The sequence below is a fragment of the Marmota flaviventris genome, chromosome 13, assembly GCF_047511675.1.
Source record: "Marmota flaviventris isolate mMarFla1 chromosome 13, mMarFla1.hap1, whole genome shotgun sequence".
Classification (NCBI taxonomy): Eukaryota; Metazoa; Chordata; class Mammalia; order Rodentia; family Sciuridae; genus Marmota; species Marmota flaviventris.
This window is the reverse complement of record NC_092510.1, coordinates 18272887-18299801: the sequence shown is the minus strand read 5'-3', so window position 1 is coordinate 18299801 and position 26915 is coordinate 18272887. Positions and strand designations below refer to the sequence as shown.

General features: G+C 36.4%; 1 long non-coding RNA gene across 9 annotated transcripts in view; it reads left to right on the top strand.

Moving 5' to 3' along the window:
• The window catches only part of LOC139701551 (uncharacterized), a 225985-nt gene that overhangs the window by 157720 nt on the left and 41350 nt on the right, over positions 1-26915 (top strand). The window lies entirely within an intron of this gene.

Below are 26915 nucleotides of genomic sequence, written 5' to 3'. Positions count from 1 at the left end.
ATGAGAGCACGGAGCAAAGTAATATGAACCATTCACTTTCTTAATAGCAAGAGGTATGTCGGAGTGAATACACAAGAAGGTTCTGTCCAGTCTTTATAAGTTGTTAGAACAAAGGGAAAGAGTTAAAAGATGCAATTTTGATAGAATCAAGGAGTAAAGCAAAAGGAAAATGTGGCAATATAAACACATATTTGTAAAAATCCTCCCATTTCCTGAAGGAGAAGTTGGGAAGGTGGGACAGACAGAAAGGATAGAAAAGCAATTTATTTATGCAGATATTCTTAATAGCTTCATCCTCTTACTACAACTTTAGAGAATATTGGCTTATTACTATACCAAGTGGACCAACTAGAAGGGAACTCCAGGGGCATTACAGAGCTTTCTTGCTTCATTGCACAGTGCATTGGGGCACAACATGACTTGAGGCAGACCTTTATGTCTTTCACATCTGCCTGCTTACAGATCCCTGTGCAGAGGTCCCTTCAGTTCAGGGGTGGGATAGATGCAAGGCCTACTGCTCTGTAGAAGGTGCATAAGAGATAGAGAAAAACCAACCTGCAGTTTCTGCTGGCCCTCATCTCAACTGGCAATTAAGACACAGAAAAAACAAAACAAAACAAAACAAAAAACCTCCACAGCATAAGGCCTATGCCTTATTTGATTGCTGACATGGATTTTAGCTGAAGGGTGGAGTCTGCAAAAAAGTATAATTTGCAGCTGGATGCCAAAGGTGATTGAAAACCTCATGCACAAAATGAAAGGCTCAAAAGCTTTGGAACCTCATCCTAACTCAAATTATTACCAAAATTACCAATTCATTTGGAATTGATGGAACAAAGCAAAATGAAAATAATAGAATTTTGTTTTCTTTTCAATAAAATTTTAATATCTCATTTCTCAGGTTCTTTTTTCCTAATATGATAGTGTTATTATTTCTTACATGTCTTATAAGAACGTTTATCTGAAGGTATCCCAACATTAAAACAAGTTTCTTTCTATTATAGTTTTGAAATTATTTTTTGGTCTTTTCATTCATCCTTTTTTTCTTTTTCAGACACACTGTGTGTGTGTGTGTGTGTGTGTGTGTGTTTGTGTGTGTGTTGGGTCTCCATATTGTTTGTTATAATTTCCTTCAATATTTCTTATATTTATTTATTCTGTTTTTGCTTTTCTTTCTGGTTCTCTTAAGCTTACCCTTCACTTTTTCTGATTTAAATATTTGCCAGATAGATCATTTACTTCTTCTAACTCATTTTAAGTTCTGAAATGCACATATTTTTCTCTTTGTTTTTCTTTTTCAGTTCCCTTGGTATCTCATTCTATTATTGTTTTGCTTTGAAATTATACTTTGAAATTTTATATCATTTCTGTTATCATTTTCTGATTAGTCATCTTTGAAGGAATTATCTGTTCACTAGACATGCTATTTGGTATCAATTTTTTAAATAAAGCAATAAGAATATTTCTTTAACTTGATATATCTCACAAAGGGACAACTAACAACAAAAAAATTTTTTAAAAGATGTTTGCTGTATTATCACCATAATGTACCAACCATGAGTATTTCTCATTTTCCTGGAATTACTAATCAATGCAATTAGTTAAGAAAGGGAATAATTTCAAAAAAAGAGAAGGCAAGTATTGTATTATTTCCAAATTACTTTATTATATACCCTGAAAATCCCAAAAAGATTCATCAGAAAAAAAGTAACATAAATAGTAAAAATTTTATTAAGATGTCCAAAATCAAAGAGATTAAAGAGTCTATACAGCTTTCCAATGTATTAGAAATAGTCAATTACTATAAAGAATTGCAAAAAAAAAATGACCACTATTCCAAACTTTTATTTGATAGCAGTTAAAATAAAAAACCTCAAATAAAAAGAGAATTTGTTGACTTACATTCCCAAAATGTCCAGGGGTAATGCATTCTTTAAATGATGCTCAGTGTAGTAGAAATGTTAGCAAATATCCTATTATTTCTGTGTGTTGGTCTCTCCTTTTCATTTATTTCTTATATGAAAAATCATCTTCCCTTCAACCACTGAACCAGAGTTCTGGGCTTTTCTCTAATTGGCTCACCTTAGGTCAAACTTCAGTCATTGTGACTGAAGGCATCCCTGTTATAATGGCTCTGGCCCGGATTGTGTGGCAATCCTGAACATATCATTTTAGCCACAGGCTACAATTTTTCTCCTTTGGTGTCAGAGCTGAGGCCAATCCCAACCAAAACTGCTCTTTCATAATGAGGTAGGTTGGGTGAGTAGAAGATGTCAAGGAGGCATCCATAGTTGGTGATGATGGTGATGAAGATAATGTCATGGTGATGATGTTCATGTTGACAGCACCAATTCCAGCTAACATAAATTATTTAACATGCAGCACTCATTGTGCTAACTACATTCTAAACATATTTGAATGCACTAACCTCATTTGGTTCTTGTGTAACTATATAATATTATCCACATAAAGTGCCTATCACTTAATAATGATAATATTAATGATAATAATAAAACAATTACCACTATTAACATAAAAGGAATGGTAATAATAATGATCATTAAAAAGAGGAAGAAGAATAGTGATAATAATATTTGTAGCAACAATAGTGATATAAGCACCGGGTATTGTTATTCTCTTACTTTATAACTGAGACTTGAAGAGGTTATGTGGTTTTAAGTTAAATAGAGATCATAGTAGTTTAAATAACAGAACAGAAATTCTAACCCTGGTCTATCTGGCTTAAATGTCTGCTCTATTTATTGATTGGGTGATTTTGTTGTTGTTATTATCAAAATTTTTAAGTTCTTTTTATGTCCTAGAGATTAGTGCTTTATCTGATGTGCCTTTTGGTAAACATTTGCTCCCATCCTGTAGGTTCTCTCTTTACCTCACTTATTGTTTCTTTTGCTGAGAAGAAACTTTTCAGTTTGAATCCATCCCATTTATTAATTCTTGATTTTATTTCTTGCACTACAGGAGTCTTATTAAAGAAGTCGGAGCCTAATCTGACATGATGAAGATTTGGGCCTACTTTTTCTTCTATTATTATTCTATTATTCACAGGGTCTCTGGTCTAATTCCTAGGTACTTGATCCACTTTGAGTTGAGTTTTGTGCATGGTGAGAGGTAGGGGCTTAATTTCATTTTATTGAATTTGGATTTCCAGTTCTCTCAGCACCCTTTGTTGAAGAGGCTATCTTTTCTCCAATATATGTTTTTGGCACCTTTTCATAGTATGAGAAAACTGTATTTATGTGGGTTTGTCTTTGTGTCCTCTATTCTGTACCATTTGTCTATAAGTCTATTTTGGTGCCAAAACCATGCCATTTTTGTTACTATTCCTCTGTAGTATAGATTAAGATCTGGTATAGTGATGCCACCTGCTTCACTCTTCTTGGTAAGGATTGCTTTGGCTATTCTGAGTCTCTTATTTTTCAAGCTGAATTTCATGATTGCTTTTTCTATTTCTATGAGGAATGTCATTTGGATTTTGATTGGAATTGCACTGAATCTGTATAGTGTTTTTGATAGTATGGTTATTTTAACAATATTATTCTGCCTATCCAAGAACAAAGGAGATCTTTCCATCTTCTAAGATCTTCTTTAATTGCTTTCTTTGTTTTCTATAGTTTTTATTGTAGAGGTCTTTCACCTCTTTGATTCCCAAGTTTTTTTTTTTTTTTGAGTCTATTATAAATGGGGTAGTTTTCCAGAATTTGTCACTGATGTACAGAAATGCCTTTGATTTATGAGTGTTGATTTTATATTCTGCTACTCTGCTGAATTCATTCAGACTCTTCTCAGAAGAGTATATATAGTGAATCAACAAATATATAAAAAATATGTTCAACATTTCTAGCAATTAGAGAAATGCAAATCAAAACTACTCTAAGATTTCATCTCACTCCACTCAGAATGGCAGCTATTACTAAGACATACAACAATAAGTGTTGGTGAGGATGTGGGGGAAAAGGCATACTTGTACACTGCTGGTAGGACTGAAAACTGGTATAACCAATATGAAAAGAAGTATGGATATTCCTTGAAAAACTTGGAATGAATGCCATTTGACACAGCTATCCCACTCCTTGGTTTACACCCAAAGGACTTAAAAACAGCATACTACTGTGACACAGCCACATCAATGTTTATAGCAGCACAATTCGCAATAGCTAAATTGTGGAACCAACCCAGATGCCTTTCAATAGATGAATGGATAAAGAAACTGGGATATATATATATACACAATGGAATTGTTCTCAGCATTAAAAGAGAATAAAGTCATGGCATTTGCAGGTAAATGGATGGAGTTGGAGAATATCATGCTACTTGAAGTAAGACAATCCCAAAAATCCAAAGGCCGAATGTTTTCTCTGATATGTGGATGCTGATCCATAATGGGGATGGGGGGAGCATGGGAGGATTGGAGGAAATTTAGATAGAATAAAGGGATGGAGGGTATGAGAGGGGGAATGGGAGTAGGAAAAATGGTGGCATGAGATGGACATCATTCCCATAAGTACATGTATGAAGACACGAATGGTGTGACCCTCCTTTGTGTACAACCAGAGACATGAAATATTGTGCTCTATATGTGTACTATGCATTCTGAAATTGAAATGCATTCTGCTGTCATATATAACAAATTAAATTAGAATAAATAAATTTTTTAAAAGTCTGCTCTAAAAGAAATATATAGGATTTATATGTAGAAAAATCAAGAAACTGGGCTTAGAATTGAAAAAAAATGCTAGAAGAACTACAAATGGAAAGTTATACCTTCACTTGAACAGGGAGATTCTATATTTGGAAGATTACAAAATGATTTTGCTAAAATCATGATGAAATTCCCCGTGAGAATGAAGCGGGCAGTGCTTTGTCTGAGATTGGAAGGCAGAGACAGTAATGTTAGCAAACATTTCATTACTCCCCCATACTCCTTTCTCTCCTACAATGAAACAAGATACCATCCCATATACTAGTCACGTACGGTTATTTATATTGAAAATTAAATTAATTAATTTTTCTATAAATTAAGAATTCAGTTCTTCAGTCACAATAGCCATATTTCAAGTTTTTGATAGCCACATAGAGCTTCTATGTTGGGCAGTGCAGAATATAGAACATGTCCATTATCACAGAAAGTTATATTGGATAGTGCCATTGTAGACAATGAGTTGTTAGGGGAACAAGTGTCTTTTTAACCCATGCACAATTTCCCTGTTGCTCTACTTCATTCTGATGACTCAGGAGCAGAAAAGACCATGTTTTTGTGCTAGACAGTGAAGCTTTCAAGTGTTAAAGTCCCAGTCAGCCTGGGAACCTGAATAACTGTGGACAAATCCCTTCTTCTCCAGCATTCACACCAATGCATGGGGGACATAGAGGAAGATATTAACTTCTGTTGTGTTATCCTGCTGAGATTTGGGGTTGTTTGCTGTCATAATTTAACCTACTCATTCCCATTCAGAATTAAGACCTAGACAGCAAGGCACATAGGATACTGGAAAAAAATGATTCTGAAGTTCAAGTATTTAATTAAATTCTGGAAAGTATGAATAAAGAGCAAACTTCTGATATTTTAACTATTAAAGTATACTGTAAAGTTACAATAGGAAAGAGTATAGGAATAGGGGAAAAGAATAAAGGAAAGAGAATGGATGTGAAAATAATTGAAAATTTAGTGTGAAATAAAGGTCCTGTTTCTAATTACCTGTGTTCTCTCCTGTCTCCCTGTAGTCCTAGCCAGAGTCTTAGAGTATGGGACGGAGGCCGTAATGCATTCTCAGAATACTAGCCCTGATAGAGATATTTCACAGCCAGGTGCACCAGCATAATGTAACTTCATAATTTTATAATCCCTTGATCCCATCCTCAATGAAGTTGATCTCCACCCTGTTTTCTCCTTAATTGTAACTGCCTGAAGCATTCTATTAACTTATTGTCTGTTACCATTTCAGTTCCTTAGAGTACTACCCACAAGACCAATCAATCCATTCTTGGGGGCCTCACAGTTCATATTTTTGAATGAAACTGGAACTTTTGCCTCACTTAGCACAGTGCTCCATAAAACACAAAACTACATTCCACTCTCTTGAATCTGGATTCTTCTGTTTATGGTTGCTCTCTTCCTCTCAATACTGCTAAAATATCATATTGCACAGAAAATATGGTCTATAGTCTTTTTATCTCATTAACATCAATATGTTTAAATTTAATCTCTCTTTTCCAATTATTTCTCTATTTACAATCACATATCTAATAATAAATATTAGAGTCCACATTATTAGGTAAGATTATATCCACAGCTTAATAATGGTATTAGTCCCCATTTTCCTACAGCAAACATTGTCAAGCCTGGCATCATTTGTCAATGGAATGATATTTTCAGTCTAAATATAAATGTCCAGTTGTCTTTATTTTCCAATGTTCCATGGAGATAAAAAAATGTGTAGTCTTTGTATTTTCAAGTTCTTCAGCAAACCAAAGTAAATACTAGTTATATCAATTTGAATGTTAAAAAACAATAAAACTCAGAGTTATTATCAAATCTAATAAGAAGGATATTTTTTAAATATAGAAAAATATATTTCTACTTTGGGTATAAACACTAAAAAACAACAAGGAAAACATTGATAAAGTTCACTATAAATTATAATACCTGAGCCACAACAAAAACAGAGTAACCAAAAGACTGCATAAATACTTAATGTGTTAGTATATAAAAATTAAATCAGGGGCTGGGGATGTGGCTCAAGCGGTAGCGCGCTCGCCTGGCATGTGTGCAGCCCGGGTTCGATCCTCAGCACCACATACAAAGATGTTGTGTCCGCCGAAAACTAAAAAACATATATTAAAAAAATTCTCTCTCTCACACACACACTCTCTCTCTCTCTCTCATTAAAAAAAATTAAATCATCATGAGAAAAAAATGAAGATTCTTTTTAAATAAATATAGTAATGTTTAGATATTTTGCAAAAAGACAATTTAGAAAAGATGTACAAATGACAAAAAAAAAAAAAAGGAAAAGATATTCAAACACCCAGGTAACCAAAGAAATACAAACTTAAAGCTGATGAGAAATTGTTCAACCCACCCCCATAACACCGAAGTATGCTAAGTGTAGTAAAACCCAGGGTGGAGAGGATCTGGTAAAATAGATTCTGGCCAGTGAAGGAAGCATAAGATGTTATATCTTTGAAAAAAAATAGTTTAAAATGTTTTAAGGTTTAAAACTTACACCTCTATTTGATATCATCACAGTGCTTGAAATTCACCCCAAGAGGATAATTCTAGATGTGCACAGCAGCATCATTTACACGAACAGAATTCTAGAAACATATAAGGAGGGACCTGGTAAGAGAGTTAGTGGTGAAATCTTACACTGCAGGATTTTTCAGGCTCCTAAAGTGATGATGCATAGCATCATATGTAGGAAAATTTCATGAGAAAAATTATTCTGAGGGGGGAAAAGGTTGGTTATGTATCTGCAGGTACATATGAGAAACAATACTTTGAAAGCTGTGTGTCTAGGTTATGTAAAAAAAGAAATGAATGTTTATTAAAATAGTAAATATCATCAACTCTATTTACTGTGATTTCACTTTACTTTCTTCCTTGTACTTTTCTATATTATATTACTTTACAATGTATTTGCATCCTTGATAATAAAGTCATTTTACATAAATAAACAATAGTAAATTATATAGCATTCCTAAATGCTGAAAAACTGTTTATGGTATTTGATGAAAACAAATTCACACTAAAGGTATATTTGCACTCTGATTGCATATCCAAAATAGGTGGGCTTACTGACAAGGAATATATTAGAATAAGAAAAAAAGAGAAGTGATATGCTGTAGAATTGACACAATTGATTTTTCTTCCCTTATAAAAATGTCATATGTTTTTACATTACTTGCTCAGTAAACAAATTTAAGTGTATTACAGACTGATATATTTCAATAAGACAAGGAGAACTAGTAAAGAAAGGCAGACTAAGAGGAGAGCTGACACTGGTGACAAGAGAAAGCAACTAGGGGAAAGTTGCAAACTGGAAGAAATTTGGAAAACAAATGTGGCTCAGTTATTAGAGAGGTTAAGGGCATGACATTCGAAAATACGCATACTTGATACATTGATTATTTTGAGCAGAAAACATTTGAGAAAGTGTAGCTGCAGACAGTGCTCTCTGACCTACATTTTCCTACATGCAGCAAGCCATAAAGACTCATCCAGGAAATGTGCCTTGCCTGTACTTGGTGAGAAAATAACCCTCATCATCCACATCTGTGAACTGATGTTCTGATGGACCTGAATGAATAAATTCACTCAAGTGACTCTTGTCTTCCACTGGCTTCACACCAGCTTCTCTATATCTCTAGGTAACTTTTCCAGAATCACTGCCCTTTCTCCAACCCTTTTTACTAACATTGCTTCACAAATATATCATTTTATTTCTAAAGTATTAAATCATCTTGTGTTGGCCATTCTTCAGATCTTCACACTTATAAAGGTCCTCATGTGTATGTGAAAACTAACAAAACTGATGTATTTCTCCTGTTAATCCAGTCAGATTGATTCCTAGATGCAGCCAGAGATCCGCAGCCTGGAGTTGTGCGGGAGGGTGGGGGTCAGCTGGCTCAGAGCCCAACCCCTGGCTTCCTGCGGAGCTTCCAGTGACCTCTAGGCTTCCTGGAGGTGCTCCACACGAAGGAGCATGCTGTCTGCGAGCCAACCCTGCTGCGGTGTCTGGCATGTCTGGTTGCCGGGGCTCAGTCCTCCTTGCTCAGGCGGGGACGGGTCCTTGGCAAGCAGCCTCTATATTGTCCCGGGAACTTCAGGCACCAGGCGCGTCCAGTGGTGGTGATGCCAGGCCTTTCTCGGGGGCTGGTGGTCATGCGCCCCTCGAGTTAGCCCCAGCGAGGCTCCTGACAGGCCGGTGCTTCCTGAGTGCCTGCTGTGCCTCAGTGCCACGCCACGGGTCTCCTGTGGTGGGCAAGGCCACGCAGGCCACCGAGAGTGTGTCAGTCCATTGTTTCAGCTTGTAGCCTAGTGGCGGGCTGGCACTTGGTCGTGACAGACGCCCGGGAGCCCAGAGGCTGGAGTTGAGACGGAAGGAGCTCCAGTCCATATAGATACACATGGAGACGTCTGGGCATGCGTGCACACGTGTGTGGGTATGAGGTGTGTAGGCACATGTGGGTATGTATGTGTGGGCGTGGGGTGTATGCACGCGTGTGAGGGCATGTGTGCAGGTGTGAGGGCAATGGGGTGTGTGCACGTGTGTATACATGAGGGCTGTGCACTGTGGATATTAGTGTGGGGGTGCGCACGTGTGCATATGGAGAGATGTGTGTGAACATGTGAGGGTATGTGTGTATGCGAGGATTTATTTGCCCGTGTGTATGCCTGAGGGTGTATGTGCACATGTGGGTGCCCACATGCTGCAGACAGACCATCTCCCTTGTGTCCTCTGAGCCATTTCTGAGTATGTTGCTGCCATACAGCCTCCATAAATTTCAGGCCCAATCTGTGTTCTGCACTCAGGTGGCTTTGAAAAGGGGGAATAATTCAAAAGGTACTTCAAGATTATACTTTTATTCCCTGAAATGCAAGTTATTATTTGGAGGGGAAAATATTTATTGAAATAACATTTTCTGTTAAAATCTGAAAAAAAAAAAAAAGAACTAACTTGTGGTCCAGTGATCTTTGAAGTTACAAACTGCATGATCCCTGCCACACCCCCAAATCAGTCTATAGTGGAATTTTGTCCTGGAGATGATTTAGAGCTGAAATGCTGAAAAAAAAAAATCAACTAATTTTGTAATTTTTACCAAAGCCACTTAGTAGAAAATATTCCCAATAATAGCAGATGCTTGACCAGAGGAAATAGTGTATGTGCTCATTTAAATTGTGTCAATATGAAGCTCTTCAAAATGCACTTAATCTTAAGGAATTTTCTACAAATTAGTTATAACTCACTATGAATTATTCCAGACCAACCCCTTCCCATGCCCATGCTATGAAATCTGTTAATGAATTATCCATAGATTTTCCACATATTATCTAAGAGTATTATGAATTCCTTATGGTCAAAACCCCCTGAGATGGAAGGAAGAGCTTCTGGTCTTCACTGAAAAAAGATTAACATGAGATTTAACAAACAACTTCAGGGAAGGCAAGTACAGTAATTTCTGAATATTTCAATCTTGAGCCTAGGAGGATTTCTGAGGATTCATCAGAAGGAATTTTAGGCTCTAAGGCGAGAAAGATGATCCTGGTATCATAGGGACATAATAAGCTGTAAAAAGTCAGCAAAATGTGTTCCCCTTCTACCTCTGTCTTTTCCTGCAGAGAAGAGGACCAGGTAATGGTAGAACACTGGTTGTGGAAGCAAGGGGCGATCATAGAATCAGGAGAATACTAGCAGCTGCCTCAAGAGTAGCTATGGGGGAGCTTATTAGTTTTATTTATTTATTTTTTTGTGACTGAGGCAAACTGACAGGAGGTCCGTGCCCTCTCACTGTGTCTGTCAAAGCAGACATGCTTCACCAGCTATATGGGTTGGACTTCCTGTAGCACTTGGCTTGAGGTGCTAGAGAAAAATTTTGAATTGGACCAAAAGATTTCTGAGTGTCTTCAATGGAAAAAAAGGTTGTCTCACGTTCCCTCTGATTGTCCCTCTGATTGGGGATTCTGATCCTTTCCTTTTTTTGAGCTATTTCACAACTGAATATGTTTGCAGATTATAGACAGGAAAGCAAGCTACACTTGTCCACAGACATGCAAATCCAGTCCCTTGGAGGGACAGTTGATTAATCTCTCCTGCAAAAAATGAATCTGCATTTCTGATTCAACTACAAAAATTTGTCACTTCCCATTCTTTGAACCATCTTACTGTATCCCTATAAATTAATGAGTTCATGCTATACTTCTATAAGCATCATGATTTAACACTTTAAAAAGAGAGAGAGATAAAATATTGCATCTTTCTCAAATATTTTAATTGCACAGAAGAGGAAACAGGCCCAGAAGTGAAATGAAGAGCCCGAAATAGGCTAAACTTTTCTCACCAAATATTTCCTCCCTGTTAACTATGTGATAATATTATGTGCTCTCATGCTGCAGAGATGAACTGAGCACACCCTCCATGGTACATGAAGTGTATATACTGAGGCTGAGGTACCAGTATGGAAGGTTCCAGAGTCATATAGACTGATCTTAATTTCTAATTCTCTTTTTACTAGCCATATGATTAGGGCAAGCTACCTTTTCTTTGCTTCACCTTGTTATCTGGAAAATAAATGCCTAGCATAAAATAGGATCATATTTACTAACCTCTTATGACAGTGCCTGCCACATACAAAGTGTTCTGCAAATATTGTAGGCATTAAAAGAATATACCTAAGTAAATATCTTAACCCACTTTGTCACATTGGTCTGATATGGAACACCTATAAAAGTCAATATAATCATATATAATGTATAATATGTAACATAATTATAATATAATCATAATAATTAAAATTATATAATAGGTAGCCATATTATATAAGAACCTAATTATAATGAAGTAATATATATAAGCTCTAGATTATGATTTCCAACCTACTTAAATTCACCTATGTCGATTTCATTAAAATATTCACAGAATTAAAAACTTGGGACTTAATAGGCTTTAATCAGGTCTCTAATACTATACTGGAAGACCTGACACTGGGTAATTAGTAAAGAAAAGAAGTTTATTTTGGTTCACAGTTCTGGATGCTGGGAAGGCCAAGAGTAGGTGTCAGCATCTACTTGACTTCTGTTATTGTGCTGCAACATGGCAGAAGTGCAGGAGGGGGTCACATAGGGACTGAGGATGACAAACTCACTTTTATTAAAAACCAACTCTTGCAATAACTAGCCCCCTGCCATGATAACTAACTCAGATCCTCTGTTAAGAGGATGGCATTAACCTTTCCATAATGCAGAGCCCCCATAACCCAAACACCTCTTAAAGGTTCCTCCACCTCTCAACACCATCACGCTGGGAATCAAATTTCAGTGTGATTTTTGGAAGGAGCAAATCAAATTCAAACAATAGCAAGATACTTACATTTTGGCGAGTTCACTTGAGCAGACAGTGTGACTCATGATTAGGGCAGCACCAGTCCATAACCAGTTCAGTTTCCACCAGGGATGGGTGTGGTGGTGAGAGAGAAATGCCTATGAATTGGTCATGGAAGCAAGACAAAGAAAATGTATTTGGTTACAGTAAAAAATTCCTAGCAAGGGGTTAGCAACTGGCTTCTGGTTGGTTCAGCTGAAGTGTCATTTTATTGTTTATGGGCTTCCATTTGTGTTGACAGGAACCTCAGGCACTGAAGCTGACTCAGCTAACCACCTTCATGCTATTTCTCTAAAGTAACTTCACAGGAACTGGAATGGGGAGAACCAGAGCACAGTTTGGCCAAGACTGCTTAAGGTTCCATACCTCTCACTTCACCCCAATCCTTCTCCTATTTAAACTTAAAGGTCTTGTCAGCACCCCAAATAGATCGCCAAGATACTCTGCTACCCCAATTTAGTCATATTAATTAAAGTTCTTTTCCTGTTCTCACCATTACCTTTTCTGTTTGACTGGACCTGGGTCGTTGGGATCCTTGGAATCAGACCTATGACCTATACCTAATACCAGTAGAAAGGTAGATTTTACTTATATAAAAAGTACATAAGGAGAACATTGTTGTTGGCTGAAAACAAGATTTCTTTTAGGAATGTCTACAAATGATTCATATTATGGATTATGTAGTCAAAAAGTCAAATTTTAAGTATAATTTGGAAAAACTTTACTGAAAATCCAGAATATTTTATTAATATTAGTAATAAAAACTTAACAAATAATAGGGAATTATGTTCTTATCTGTCACATATAATTGTGATGTCTTTTTATTACATATTTGTTTCTAAATATTCCTTAATAGCATTTACTCAACACTTTAGCATTCCCTGCAAGCATCGCCAAAGCGTTTGTACATAGTAGGTATTCAATAAATTTAGTTAAATAATCTAGAAATTGTTATACTTTGTGTTTTATTACCCACTGATAACCATATGCAGCTGTGACCTTAACAGAAAAATAGAAGCTGAACATTTGTTCTTTTATGCACAGGGATGCCTCTTGTTCATTTTTAGTTCTTTCATTATTGTTCCTCCCTCTAAGCTTTCTTTTACTTGGCAATTCTAGGATGCTCTATAATTAGAAGCCAGTGAGGCATCAACTACTTCCTCTGGGCAAGTTTGTGCCTTAACACCTCTCAGTGACCTTCCACGCTAATTAAACTATGTGTGAGAATAAAGAACATTGGTACTTAACTGAAATAAAAAGCAATTAAGTGGAAACATTTGGAGATGATTGTATGTTAATAAGAAATCTTAATCAATGTGTATACCTATGAGACTAACTGAAGCACCGTTGAAGAATTAGCATTTTCTAATCAAACAAAATACAAACTTCCTTGTTTCCTAAGACATGTACAAGCTCATAAAAATCTTTGATTTGTCTCATAGACAAAAAGAAAAATTACTGTCTTCTCTTATTCTCTTTGTAGTCTTCTGAAAATATCCCTGAAGCAAAGTTTACTTTATCTAATATATTAATTGGTCATGCTCTAAATTTTATCCAAGCAATCTAAGGTTGGCATGGTTTTTTAATATTTCTAACTCTTGAAAGCACATTAGTAATTTGTATTACAAATGTAGAAATAAAAGATTAAACGTGGAAAGTTTAGATCGGGGCTAGCAAACTATAGTCATTGCATCTTTCTGTTCAGCCTAAGAACTAGGAGTGCTTATCATATTTTAAAGGTTTTCCATAAAATATTTTTTTTATAAAAGAATACGTGACAGAGACCATAAAATATTGACTATCTAGCCCTTAACAGAAGGATTGCCTGCCCCTTACTTAGATGGTAGATGAAATGGGAACAACATAGCACAACATAATACATAAAAATATCCTAACTCCAAATAAGATTCAAAAGTCTAGAATGAGAAACTTAAAATTTAATTTAATTTACTCATTAAAACATGACTTAATCAAATCAATAAATATTTACCCTATTCTAATTATATTATTAAGAAATGTTCAGACAGTTCTCTCATTAACTTATTGCAAATGCCTTAGCAGATACTCTGTATCTCTGTTTTCATATGTGGAAAATAGAAAGTTACCCTTTATTACCCAGTAGTTGAAGCTTACAAAGCTTCTCTGATTCTGAAACCTAAACAATTTTCATTATATTATTTCAGCTTTATTTTCCTGTGAACAATACATAGGAATCAATTTAATGACCATTGATGTTCAAGGACTTGTTTTGACTAACAGGTAAAAAAAAGTTTTAAATTAAACATTAAATTTCAGGATAAAATGAATGTTTTTCAGGTGTTAAAAAAAATTGTTGGCTGGTGATGCAGCTCAGTGATAGACCAACTGCCTAGCATGTTTGAGGCCCTGGTTTCAATCACCAGCGCGCGCGCACACACACACACACACACACAAAAAAAAATCCCCAAACACCAATTTGTTTATTAAATAGACATTTCTCCACAAGTTTTATACACTATGAATTATCTTTTCATCTTTTCAAAGACTCTCCTTTTCCTAGTCACCATTTTCTTAATTTTCTAATCCAAATGAATGAGGTTGTTCATATAAACCACAAAAATTTCAGCATGATTTATACAAACTATTCAGGGCATATTGACCCTATAGAGTAAGTGTAACAGCACTTCTGGCCCATAAACAAAAGTTGCAATGATTATAAATACATGAAAGAGGATTTAGAAACCATAATCTGGGATTTCTGCAGTGGCTTTTCTAGAAGAGTGCAAACCCTAGGATTTGGGGTAGAAATCTCTATAAATTAACTCTCATTCAATTAAACAAAGGGAAGACTTGCTTGTTAGCAGAGGAAAATCAGTGTATGTCAGTCATGCTCAGATAAACTGAATCTATTATATCATAGAATACTGTATTTTGGATATATGTGGACCCTTCATAAATGTTCACACAACCTTAGAAGAGTAAATAATATTTTACATGACATGCCTAAAAGTAAATATTGCTTAACACTGAAAAAAATAAAAAAAAAACAATCTCTATACATGATTTTTCTTTTTTGGTTTAATTCAAAACATTTTATGCCCCATTTTTATTTTTTTATTCCCTATAATGTAATCATTTATTTAAGCCTGACTCATGCACAATATTATTATAGAAATTTTGTTGTTCTATTAAATGAAGTAGCAGGAATATTCCAGACCCTCTGGGAACTTAAAATCTACTTCAGGGGGAAAGTAATGTATTATTTTGTTGATTTTAAGATTATATGTTTTAAGATTTCATGGTTAACATCATAAGTTATGTCAGATAGTTGCTATTAACCAGGCCAAACTCTGGATGCACTTGTCATTGCCCAGACATACTGAAGACAACCCTCCTTGCTCATGTCACTTCAGCTTTTTTGGTGCTACATGGAGTTTAATTATATTTAGAATACGATGCTAATCTATGTTATATTAGAGCTTTGCAATGAAAACTTAGCTGTGTTTTTAAGAAAAATGCACAGAAAATGGGAATTGGTATTGTATAAATGAAACAAATAGTTGAAAATTCTTTTTTTTCCTTTTTGCAATTCCATGTTTTGTCAAAAAGAAAAAACCAGAAGTGTTATGATACCTGAGAAAGAAAGTTATCTCCAAAATGATGAATGCATTACATTCACACACACACACACACACACACACACACACACACAAGTATGTGTGTGCTATTATATGCTAAGAAATGCAAATGAGGAAGGAGACATTGCCAAATCTCTTAGAACTGACAAGGGAAATTTCAAATCAATAGGAGGCTACCACGGTGATTGTTAAGGAATTTTATTGCATATAGTTTGGTGGACAGCATTTCCTTCTTCCTTTTTTTCTGATCAATAAAACAATGACATCTTGAAATTCAGTGACATCTGAAATCTAATGAAATACTGTACTTATAAATTTAACAACTAGTAATGCAAGGCTGTATCAAAACCCAAAGGTATGACTTATAGAGTGTTGGGCTTTAATAGAAGCTGGGAAGGCTTTGGAATGTATGTAAGTGGGAGCTAAATTTTGTGTTAAAGATAAGTTGACTGTTGAAAGTTGAAGTAAAGTTAAAAGCATTGTAGGCAGCATAAAGATCATAGGCAGATATTTAGAACAAGATAAAACCTGACATCTAAGGACTGAAGTAGACGTAGACTTAGCTATAATGAAGACTAAGGTTTTGAGAGTTAGCACAGACCTAGAGTTTTCTGAAGGTCTAAACTGAGAAATTCAAGTCCTAGTTAATAAGGATAACAGGATCTTTATTTTGAAATAATATTTTATTGGATTTTAAGTTCTATACTGGTAATGATTTTCTTTCGATATTTCCAAAATGCTATTCCATTCCCTCCTGTCTGCTATCATTTCTGTTGTGAAATTATCAATAACTTTCTCATCAATCCTCTGAAAATAATGTACTTTTATTGACTTTTTTTTTGTATTTGTAGAGGTTTAAAAATGTCAGTTGAAGTTTTTAATCAGTGTTGGAAAACTCCTGATCATTCCTTCTGCCTATATTGCTTTGGCCAAAATCTCTTTCTCCTCTCCTTCTTTGACCTAATTATATGTCTATTGAACTTCTCTCTCTATCCCCCAGGTATTTGACATCTATTTTATTTTCCCTTCTGTTTTTTTCCCTCTATGCTTCAGTTTAACTCTTTAGTCTCGAACTGTTTTAGTGTATTACTCATTTATTTTGGTGTGTTTAATCTATCAATTTATTAATTTTGTAATTATGTATACTGTTTTTTTCAACCCAATAACTCCTACTTGATTACTTCAATAGATTTGTGCTGTCCAATAAAATTATTCATTTCCTGCTTTATTTTCTTGAATATACTAACCATAATTACTCTGATATCATTGTCTGGTAACCTATTATCTAGCCCATCTGGGAGACTGTTTGTATTGTCTATGGATTTTTTTTTCCTTTTCTTTTTGGTCTCAGATTTAGATTGTTTAGTCCTGTACCACTTGACACAATGTAATTTTGATTAAATGCTACACATTGCTTGTAACAATCGTGAAAGCCCTGTATGACTTCAACATCATCTTCTCATCAGAGTTCATTCTTCCCTTTGCTAGCCTCAGTGAGAATGAATTCTCTCAATTCGATCAGGGATTGCACTAAGTTAAGGCTGAGCTACTTTTAGATAGTGTTCAGTCTCTCTCTGACTAGGTATTGTACCTAAGGTTTAGTGCCCCAAGAATTTTACCTGAGAACATGATTTGTTCACTGGACCCCACATCCTGGCAAGTCCTGAAATCTAAGTTATGGGTTCTACAAATTCTTATGTTTATTTGAATTGTCTTCAAATTTGATTGACAGTCTTCTGCACAATGTGATTTCAGCATCTGGCAAATGTCTTGGCAACAAAACTGACATGTGTTTGAAACCTGCAAGACTATTTTCTTCTCTCCAGCCATTGGCAAATGATACGATATCTCTATCCTCTTTTCCTAGGCAGAGCTTATCTGTTCTCAGCTACTTTCTTATTTTGGCTCACAATTTCAGAAGTTTCAGTCCATGGTCAGTTGGCACTATCATTTTGGGCCTGTGGAGACAGTATGTCATGGCAGGAGTACCTCTGGGAGAAAGCCTTTTCACATCAAGGAGATTGGGAAACAGAGAGAGAAAGAAAGGGGCAGAGTCCCAGTGCCTCCCTCAAAGGCATGCCCCCAGTGACCTCTCTTCCTTTCACTAGGCTCCCCCTCTTACAGGTTCTGCCACATCTCCATAGTGCCACAGGCTGATGAGCAAGCCCTTCCCAACTACCTCCTGTATAAGATTCTCATACACTGAGTCGCCAACCACCTGCACTAATTGCCTCAGGGCCAGGTACCAGACACCTATTGACAGCCTTAAGCGCAAGAGTTTGCAGAAGTTATCCAAATTTGCCAACACATAAGCCACTGGGGGACATTTAAGATTCAAGCTATAGCAACCTCCAAGGGAGATATTCTCACTTTACAGACAATTAAAAATAGATTTAGACATGCATCCAAGGGAGATATTCTCACTTTACAGACAATTAAAAATAGATTTAGACATGCATTATTGTATTTATTGCTTCCAAAGATACTTTCTGTATCTTCCATATAACATAATTCAGTTAGACTCTGCCATCACTTGGCCTCAGTTGCTTATTTTGTCAAATGATGATAATAATATCTATTTCATAGAATGATGACAATTGAGATAACTACATGGGAAACATCACATTAACTACAGAGGTATATATTTTAAGATTAACTGGGATTTGTTTAATCATGTATTGTAAGACAAAGAGGTGGAAATGAATGTCATGAAGGAGGAATTTTTATTTATTTATTTTTGTCATCAGAGATCCTTAGAAACAGGAAGCTCGACATGATATACAGGTCTACTTGGAGAAGTACCAAGAGGCAGAGGAAATGAGAGGAAATTGGGAGAAAGCTTTTATTGTGATCTTTATGGGAAGGAACAATCAAGGCAAAGTCAGCAAGCTTAGGATTGGCAAATTTGAATAACCTCTGCAGACTCTTGTGCTTAAGGTTGTCAATAGGTGTCTTGTACCTGGCCCTAGGGCAATTAGTGCAGGTGGTTGTCAACTCAGTGTATGAGAATCTTATAGTGGAGGTGGTGGGGAAGAGGCAATCATTGCCATGTCAGCAAGGTCCCAAGATGTCAAGGTATAAAAATATGTAAACAAAAGTCACAATTATAAAGTATGGAAATATAAGTGGTGATTATTTTCTCAAGTTCCAATATTCTACTAACTCTGAGCTTAGGAAGAACAGTAAAAAATTCTAGATTTAAATTCCACCTTTGTTGCCTGTGATGAGATGTGTGAATCTTCAAGAAGCCTCCTATAGCTCGGGAGTAAAAGGAATTTGTATAACTGATTTCATCTATTAATTCAGTGCTGGTTATAAAACTCCAGAATGTGGCTCTAATGGCAGTAGTGTTTCAGTCAATAATTTTAAAATGCCAATTTTAGATACGTGTAAACAAATGTTGTATATTATATGAGTGATTATTTCCTAATAAAAATATTATACCAGAAGCACATTTTCAAAATATACTATAGCATACACTTTATCTCCATTTCTTTAATTCTCTATTCTGACTATAAATATATTTGTCATTTGGGCCATGAATAGCAGTCTATAAAACTAACAAGTTAACTTCTTTCTCTAATATGAGTATGTGTAGGAACAGGAGTTTTTGCATTGTAGGAACCTGGTAGTTACAGATCTATTAAGAGAAAAAAGTCTCCATGCTGTAACAATCTTATATTCCTAAAAAGTCAGCAATTAAACTACATAATTTCAGAAATGTATAATTCATTAATCCCAAACCAAAGTGTGTCATAACAATTAACCCCAAATTGCAAGGATTCTATTCCAATTATTGGATTAACTTACTTTTACAAAGAGCATAATGTATTTCCATAATAAACAAAATTATTCTTCTGGCAGAGGAAGTAGGGGATAAGCACCCATTAATATCCTTTATTTCACAAATCCTCCCCTTAATTCCATGTCCTGGAAGGAAACATTTCTTCTAAGCTTTATGTCCTTCTTATGAAGAGAGGTCACTTAGTGGGACTCACCTCCCTCTACCTATTCTTTATACCACCACTCTGGGAAATGTTGATGGGTAAATTCAGAAATAATTATTTCCATTTTTTCATTATTTAAATATTTTAAATGGCACATAAGTGTAACTGCTTATGGAATACAATATAGTGTTTCAATAGATGCACATTGTGTAATGATCAAGAGTAATTAGCATTTCAATAACATCATACATTTGTCATTTCTTTGTGATGAACATTCAAAATCCCCTCTTCCAGTCACTTTGAAATAAACAATACATAATTTAAACCACATTATCCTACTGTGTTATAGAATATCAGAACTCATTCCTCCTATCTACTTATAGCTTTACACTGGTTCACCAAATTATCCCCATCTTTCCCATCCTCCCCCATCCCCAATTTCTGGTAACCATTATTCTATTCTCTATTTTTAGATTTAATAGAGAAAAAATATCCAGGTATTGTCAACTCAGTATGATTCATTGTCTCTCTTAATCATGAGCTTGCTGGCAGATATCCAAGTGCCCACCAGATCCTGCATACCACAAGTCTCACCTGGGTCAGCCACATCCACCAGTAAGATTTGCAAGCTATTCTGGTTTTATTCATCATGCTATCCTGGCTATTACTGGTAATAAATATGATATTTTGATCTCCATCTTCTTTTACTGCTCAGTGGATTAGAAACTGCCCATGGAAGATAAGCATTATTTGCTTAGAGGCCTCTGCATTATGTAACTCAGTACTTCTCCACTGTCACCACACTATACAAACACACCTACCCCATAGTCCCAGTTCCTTTTGTGCCCTGGCATTTAAATATTAACAGACAACACTGGTTAATTTCATTTTTTCTTTTCATGGACTATGTGTTAGCTTGAAAAACAAACTAACAATGCCTACCTATAGCAGTAGTTTTCTACTGGGGAGTTTTTAAGGCCTGAGGTTCTCCAGAGTTTTCAGATATACTTTAGAAACTATCCTGATTGGGGTGTGAGGTAGAGGTTGGGAGTATTATTGAAAGTAAAATAAAAAGATGAAGATTCCAGGAACTTTTTTATGTTAACTTCCATTTGTCTACTGGACTGCCATAAAAATTATATATTTGAAGAGTTTCTACTACTTTAAAAACAAATGGCTTGTTTGAAACTATGGTTCCCTATAATTTTCCTGATTAGGTAAATATTTAACAAATCTATTATGGTGCACAGTATTTTATACGTGACAAAACTATTTTCTCAGAAGGATTTCTCCTGTCTATCTCAGTGTGGGAGCTATATCTTGAGAAACATGATTAAGGGTTATAAGATATTTTAAATGGGGGAGTTTTCCTCATTTCCTTCTCCGAGGATTTGTCACTGATATACATAAATGCCTTTGATTTATGGGTGTTGATTTTCTATCCTGCTACTTTGTTGAATTCATTTACTAGGTCTAGAAGTTTTCTGGTGGACCTTTTGGGTCTTCTAGGTATAAGATACTTGGGGGCCGGGAAGATGGCGGCGTAGGGAGTGCATCACCCCCGTGTACCGCGTCACTGTGCGGGAGAATGATGAGTTAGAACGGCTAAAAGCTATCTTGTTAGAAATTTCCAGCAAAATTGGGGTGCTCCAAAACCTAGAGGAAGGATTTCCATTGGACGAGGATCAGCTACGGGGGTTCAAACGCGAGCGATCTGTCCGCACGGAGGGTCACGCTGCTTATTCAGCAAATCGCCCCACGGCTAGAGTCTGCAGCACGCGCTGGGAAATGACGAGATAGCAACGCAAAGATACAGCGCTGCGGATTCTGCGGGCTCCTGCCAGCTGTGCAATCACTGTACTCAGTACTGAATTCTGGGTTTGAGACGGGGAAAGGAAGCGGTCCAATTCGGTTCTCCACACCGATCAGACCACAGAGGAAGCCAGCGGCCACCATCTTGGAGAGCTGACGTCACCATCCCTGTTTTCGACTGATCGCAGCTCATTCAGCTATAGAACAGGTAATTTCAGGCTGCCATTCACCTGCGACTCACAACAAATTACTCAGGCTCAGTGCTAAAGAGCCCACAGAAACTGCTTCTTGGAGCCTGCTTCTATCAGAACATACACCGAGCCCGGAGCGGCCGAATTCCGGCTCCCGGAACTGCTCTGGCCCAGGGCTAAAGAACCCGTGAAAACTGCTTCTTGGTCCGGGTCCTGCTGAATACTGTGGAGGTAAATACCAATCGAGCCTTCATAGGCAGTGGCAACAGGATTGAGACGGGGCTTGTGAGGGCCGGTCAGGACTCACCCATTGCTTTGGTCACCCCGCAAAGGGAAAAAAATGCTGCCATTTGCATGGGATACCAACATGGCAGAGATCTGATGTCATCAGAAAGCAGCGGAGGAGATAACTTCATCGATACCAGTGGCGACAGACACAGTTGGTCTCCTGGTAAAGAAAGTGAGTCACATACACCCGAGTCTCTCTCACTTTGTTATCAAGCCAGAGGGGCAGAGCAGAGCTGCCGCCCATGCCTGGAACAGGCCCAGCGACCCACCAGCATGGTAGACATGTCACCCCAATTGGAGTAAAGGCAGAGTAGAGCCGCCACCCACGCCTGCATGGTAGGCAGACCTGCGACCGACCGGCAGAACAGGCCCAGCAGCCCGTCAGCATGGTAGACAGATCACCCTAATTGGAGGAGGAGCACAGCCACCGCCCGCCCCTGCAAGGGAGACTTTTCAACTATACAAGAGCAATATAAATATATAGGGGGAAAATTTCAAAAACACAACAGTTTCACCAAGCAGAAAGAAACGAGAGCAGTATGAAAAGACAAGGAAAGAAGGGACCACAAGCAATGCAGGTCAACTCAACTTTAGAAGAGGTAATAGCTGCAGCAGATGGAATGTCAGATAAAGAATTCAGGATATACATGCTTCAGATGATCTGGAGTCTCAAGGAAGACATTAGACAGCAAAATCAGACAATGAAAGATCACTTCGACAATGAATTACATAAACAAATCCAAGAAGCAAAAGATCAACTATACAGGGAGATAGAGGTTATAAAAAACAAACAAACAGAAATCCTAGAAATGCAGGAAGCAATAAATCAACTTAAAAACTCACTTGAGAATACTACCAGCAGAGTAGAACACTTAGAAGATAGAACATCAGACAATGAAGACAAAGTATTTCAATTGAAAAGAACATAGACAGCTCAGCAAGACTGTTAAGAAACCATGAGCAGAACATCCAAGAAATATGGGATAACATAAAGAGACCAAACTTAAGAGTCATTGGGATACAGGAAGGTATAGAGCTCCAAACCAAAGGAATGAGCAATCTATTCAATGAAATAATACAAGAAAACTTCCCAGACTTGAAGAATGAGACAGAATCCCAAATCCTAGAAGCCTACAGGACTCCGAATGTGCAAAATCATAAGAGATCCACACCTAGACACATTATAATGAAGATGCCCAACATACAGAATAAGGAGAGAATTTTAAAAGCTACAAGAGAAAGGAAGCATATTACATTTAGGGGTAAACCAATAAGGATAACAGCTGATATCTCAACACAGACTCTGAAAGCTAGAAGATCCTGGAATAACATATTTCAAACACTGAAAGAAAATGGGTTCCAACCAAGAATCATGTATCCATCGAAATTAAGCTTCAGGATGGAAGATGAAATTAAAACCTTCCACGATAAACAAAAGTTAAAAGAATTTGCAGCTAGAAAACCATCTCTTCAAAACATCCTCAGAAAAACATTACAGGAAGAGGAAATGGAAAATAACAATGAAAACCAACAGTGGGAGGTAGGACAGTAAAGGGGGGAAAATAATCAAAGAGGAAAACACACAATGTTTAGTAACATAAATAAACAAATATGGCTGGAAGAACAACCCATATCTCAATAATAACCCTAAATGTTAATGGCTTAAACTGACCAATCAAGAGACAGAGGCTAGTAGAATGGATCACAAAACAAGACCCAACAATATGCTGCCCACAGGAGACACATTTGATAGGAAAAGACATACATAGACTGAAGGTGAAAGGTTGGGAAAAATCATATCACTCATATGGACTTCAGAAACAAGCAGGAGTGTCCATACTCATATCAAATAAAATAGATTTCAAGCCAAAGTTAATCAAAAGGGATAAAGAGGGACACTACATACTGCTCAAGGGAACCATACACCAACAAGACATAACAATCATAAATATATATGCCCCAAACAATGGTGCAGCTATGTTCATCAAACAAACTCTTCTCAAGTTCAAGAGTCTAATAGACCACCATACAATAATCATGGGAGACTTCAACACACCTCTCTCACCAATGGACAGATCTTCCAAACAAAAGTTGAATAAGGAAAGTATAGAACTCAATAACACAATTAATAACCTAGACTTAATTGACATATATAGAATATACCACCCAATATCAAGCAGTTACAATTTTTTTCTCAGCAGCACATGGATCCTTCTCAAAAATAGATCATATATTATGTCGCAGGGCAACTCTTAGACAATATAAAGGAGTAGAGATAATACCATGCATCTTATCTGATCATAATGGAATGAAACTAAAAATCAAGGATAAAAGAAGGAAGGAAAAATCATGGATCACTTGGAGAATGAACAATAGGTTACTGAATGATCAATGGGTTATAGAAGACATCAAGGAGAAAATTAAAAAATTCTTAGAGATAAATGAAAACACAGACACAACATATCAGAATCTATGGGACACATTGAAAGCAGTTCTAAGAGGAAAATTCATTGCTTGGAGTTCATTCCTTTAAAAAAGAAAAAACCAACAAATAAATGATCTCATATTTCATTTCAAAATCCTAGAAAAAGAAGAGCAAAACAACAGCAAAAGAATTATAAGGCAAGAAATAATTAAAATCAGAGCTGAAATTAATGAAATCGAAACAAAAGAAACAATTGAAAAAATTGAGAAAACTAAAAGATGGTTCTTTGAAAACATAAATAAAATCAACAGACCCTTAGCCATGCTAATGAAGAGAAGAAGAGAGAGAACTCAAATTACTAGCATACAGGATTAAAAATGCAATATCACAACAGACACTTCAGAAATACAGAAGATAATCAGAAATTATTTTCAATCCTTGTACTCCAATAAAATAGAAGATAGTGAAGGCATCGATAAATTTCTTAAGTCATATGATCTGCCCAGATTGAGTCAGGAGGATATAGACAACCTAAACAGACCAATATCAATTGAGGAAATAGAAGAAACCATCAAAAGACTACCAACTAAGAAAAGCCCAGGACCGGATGGGTATACAGCAGAGTTTTACAAAACCCTTAAAGAGGAACTAATACCAATACTTTTCAACCTATTTCAGGAAATAGAAAAAGAGGGAGAACTGCCAAATTCATTCTACGAGGCCAACATCACCCTGATTCCTGAACCAGACAAAGACATTTCAAAGAAAGAAAACTAGAGACCAATATCTCTAATGAACCTAGATGCAAAAATCCTCAATAAAATTCTGGCGAATCAGATACAAAAAACATATCAAAAAAATGGTGCACCATGATCAAGTAGGATTCATCCCTGGGATGCAAGGCTGGTTCAATATACGGAAATCAATAAATGTTATTCACCACATCAATAGACTTAAAAATAAGAACCATATGATCATCTCGATAGATGCGGAAAAAGCATTCGACAAAGTACAGCATCCCTTTATGTTCAAAACTCTAGAAAAACTAGGGATAACAGGAACATACCTCAATATTGTAAAAGCAATCTATGCTAAGCCTCAGGCTAGCATCATTCTGAATGGAGAAAAATTGAAGGCATTCCCTCTAAAATCTGGAACAAGACAGGGATGCCCTCTCTCACCACTTCTGTTCAACATAGTTCTCGAAACACTGGCCAGAGCAATTAGACAGACAAAAGAAATTAAAGGCATCAAAATAGGAAAAGAAGAACTTAAATTATCACTATTTGCAGATGACATGATTCTATACCTAGCAGACCCAAAAGGCTCTACAAAGAAACTATTAGAGCTAATAAATGAATTCAGCAAAGTTGCAGGATATAAAATCAACACGCATAAATCAAAGGCATTCCTGTATATCAGCGACAAATCCTCTGAAATGGAAATGAGGACAACCACTCCATTCACAATATCCTCAAAAAACAATAAAATACTTGGGAATCAACCTAACAAAAGAGGTGAAAGACTTATTCAATGAAAACTACAGAACCCTAAAGAGAGAAATAGAAGAAGATCTTAGAAGATGGAAAAATATACCCTGTTCATGGATAGGCAGAACTAACATCATCAAAATGGCGATATTACCAAAAGTTCTCTATAGGTTTAATGCAATGCCAATCAAAATCCCAACGGCATTTCTTGTAGAAATAGAGAAAGCAATCATGAAATTCATATGGAAAAATAAAAGACCCAGAATAGCAAAAACAATGCTAAGCAGGAAGTGTGAATCAGGCGGTATAGCGATACCAGACTTCAAACTATACTACAGAGCAATAGTAACAAAAACAGCATGGTACTGGTACCAAAACAGGCGGGTGGACCAATGGTACAGAATAGAGGACACAGAAACCAATCCACAAAACTACAACTATCTTATATTTGATAAAGGGGCTAAAAGCATGCAATGGAGGAAGGATAGCATCTTCAACAAATGGTGCTGGGAAAACTGGAAATCCATATGCAACAAAATGAAACTGAATCCCTTTCTCTCGCCATGCACAAAAGTTAACTCAAAATGGATCAAGGAGCTTGATATCAAATCAGAGACACGCCGTCTGATAGAAGAAAAAGTTGGCTACGATTTACATACTGTGGGGTCGGGCTCCAAATTCCTCAATAGGACACCCATAGCACAAGAGTTAATAACTAGAATCAACAAATGGGACTTACTCAAACTAAAAAGTTTTTTCTCAGCAAAAGAAACAATAAGAGAGGTAAATAGGGAGCCTACATCCTGGGAACAAATCTTTACTCCTCACACTTCAGATAGAGCCCTAATATCCAGAGTATACAAAGAACTCAAAAAATTAGACAACAAGATAACAAATAACCCAATCAACAAATGGGCCAAGGACCTAAACAGACAGTTCTCATTGGAGGACATACAATCAATCAACAAGTACATGAAAAAGTGCTCACCATCTCCAGCAGTCAGAGAAATGCAAATCAAATCCACC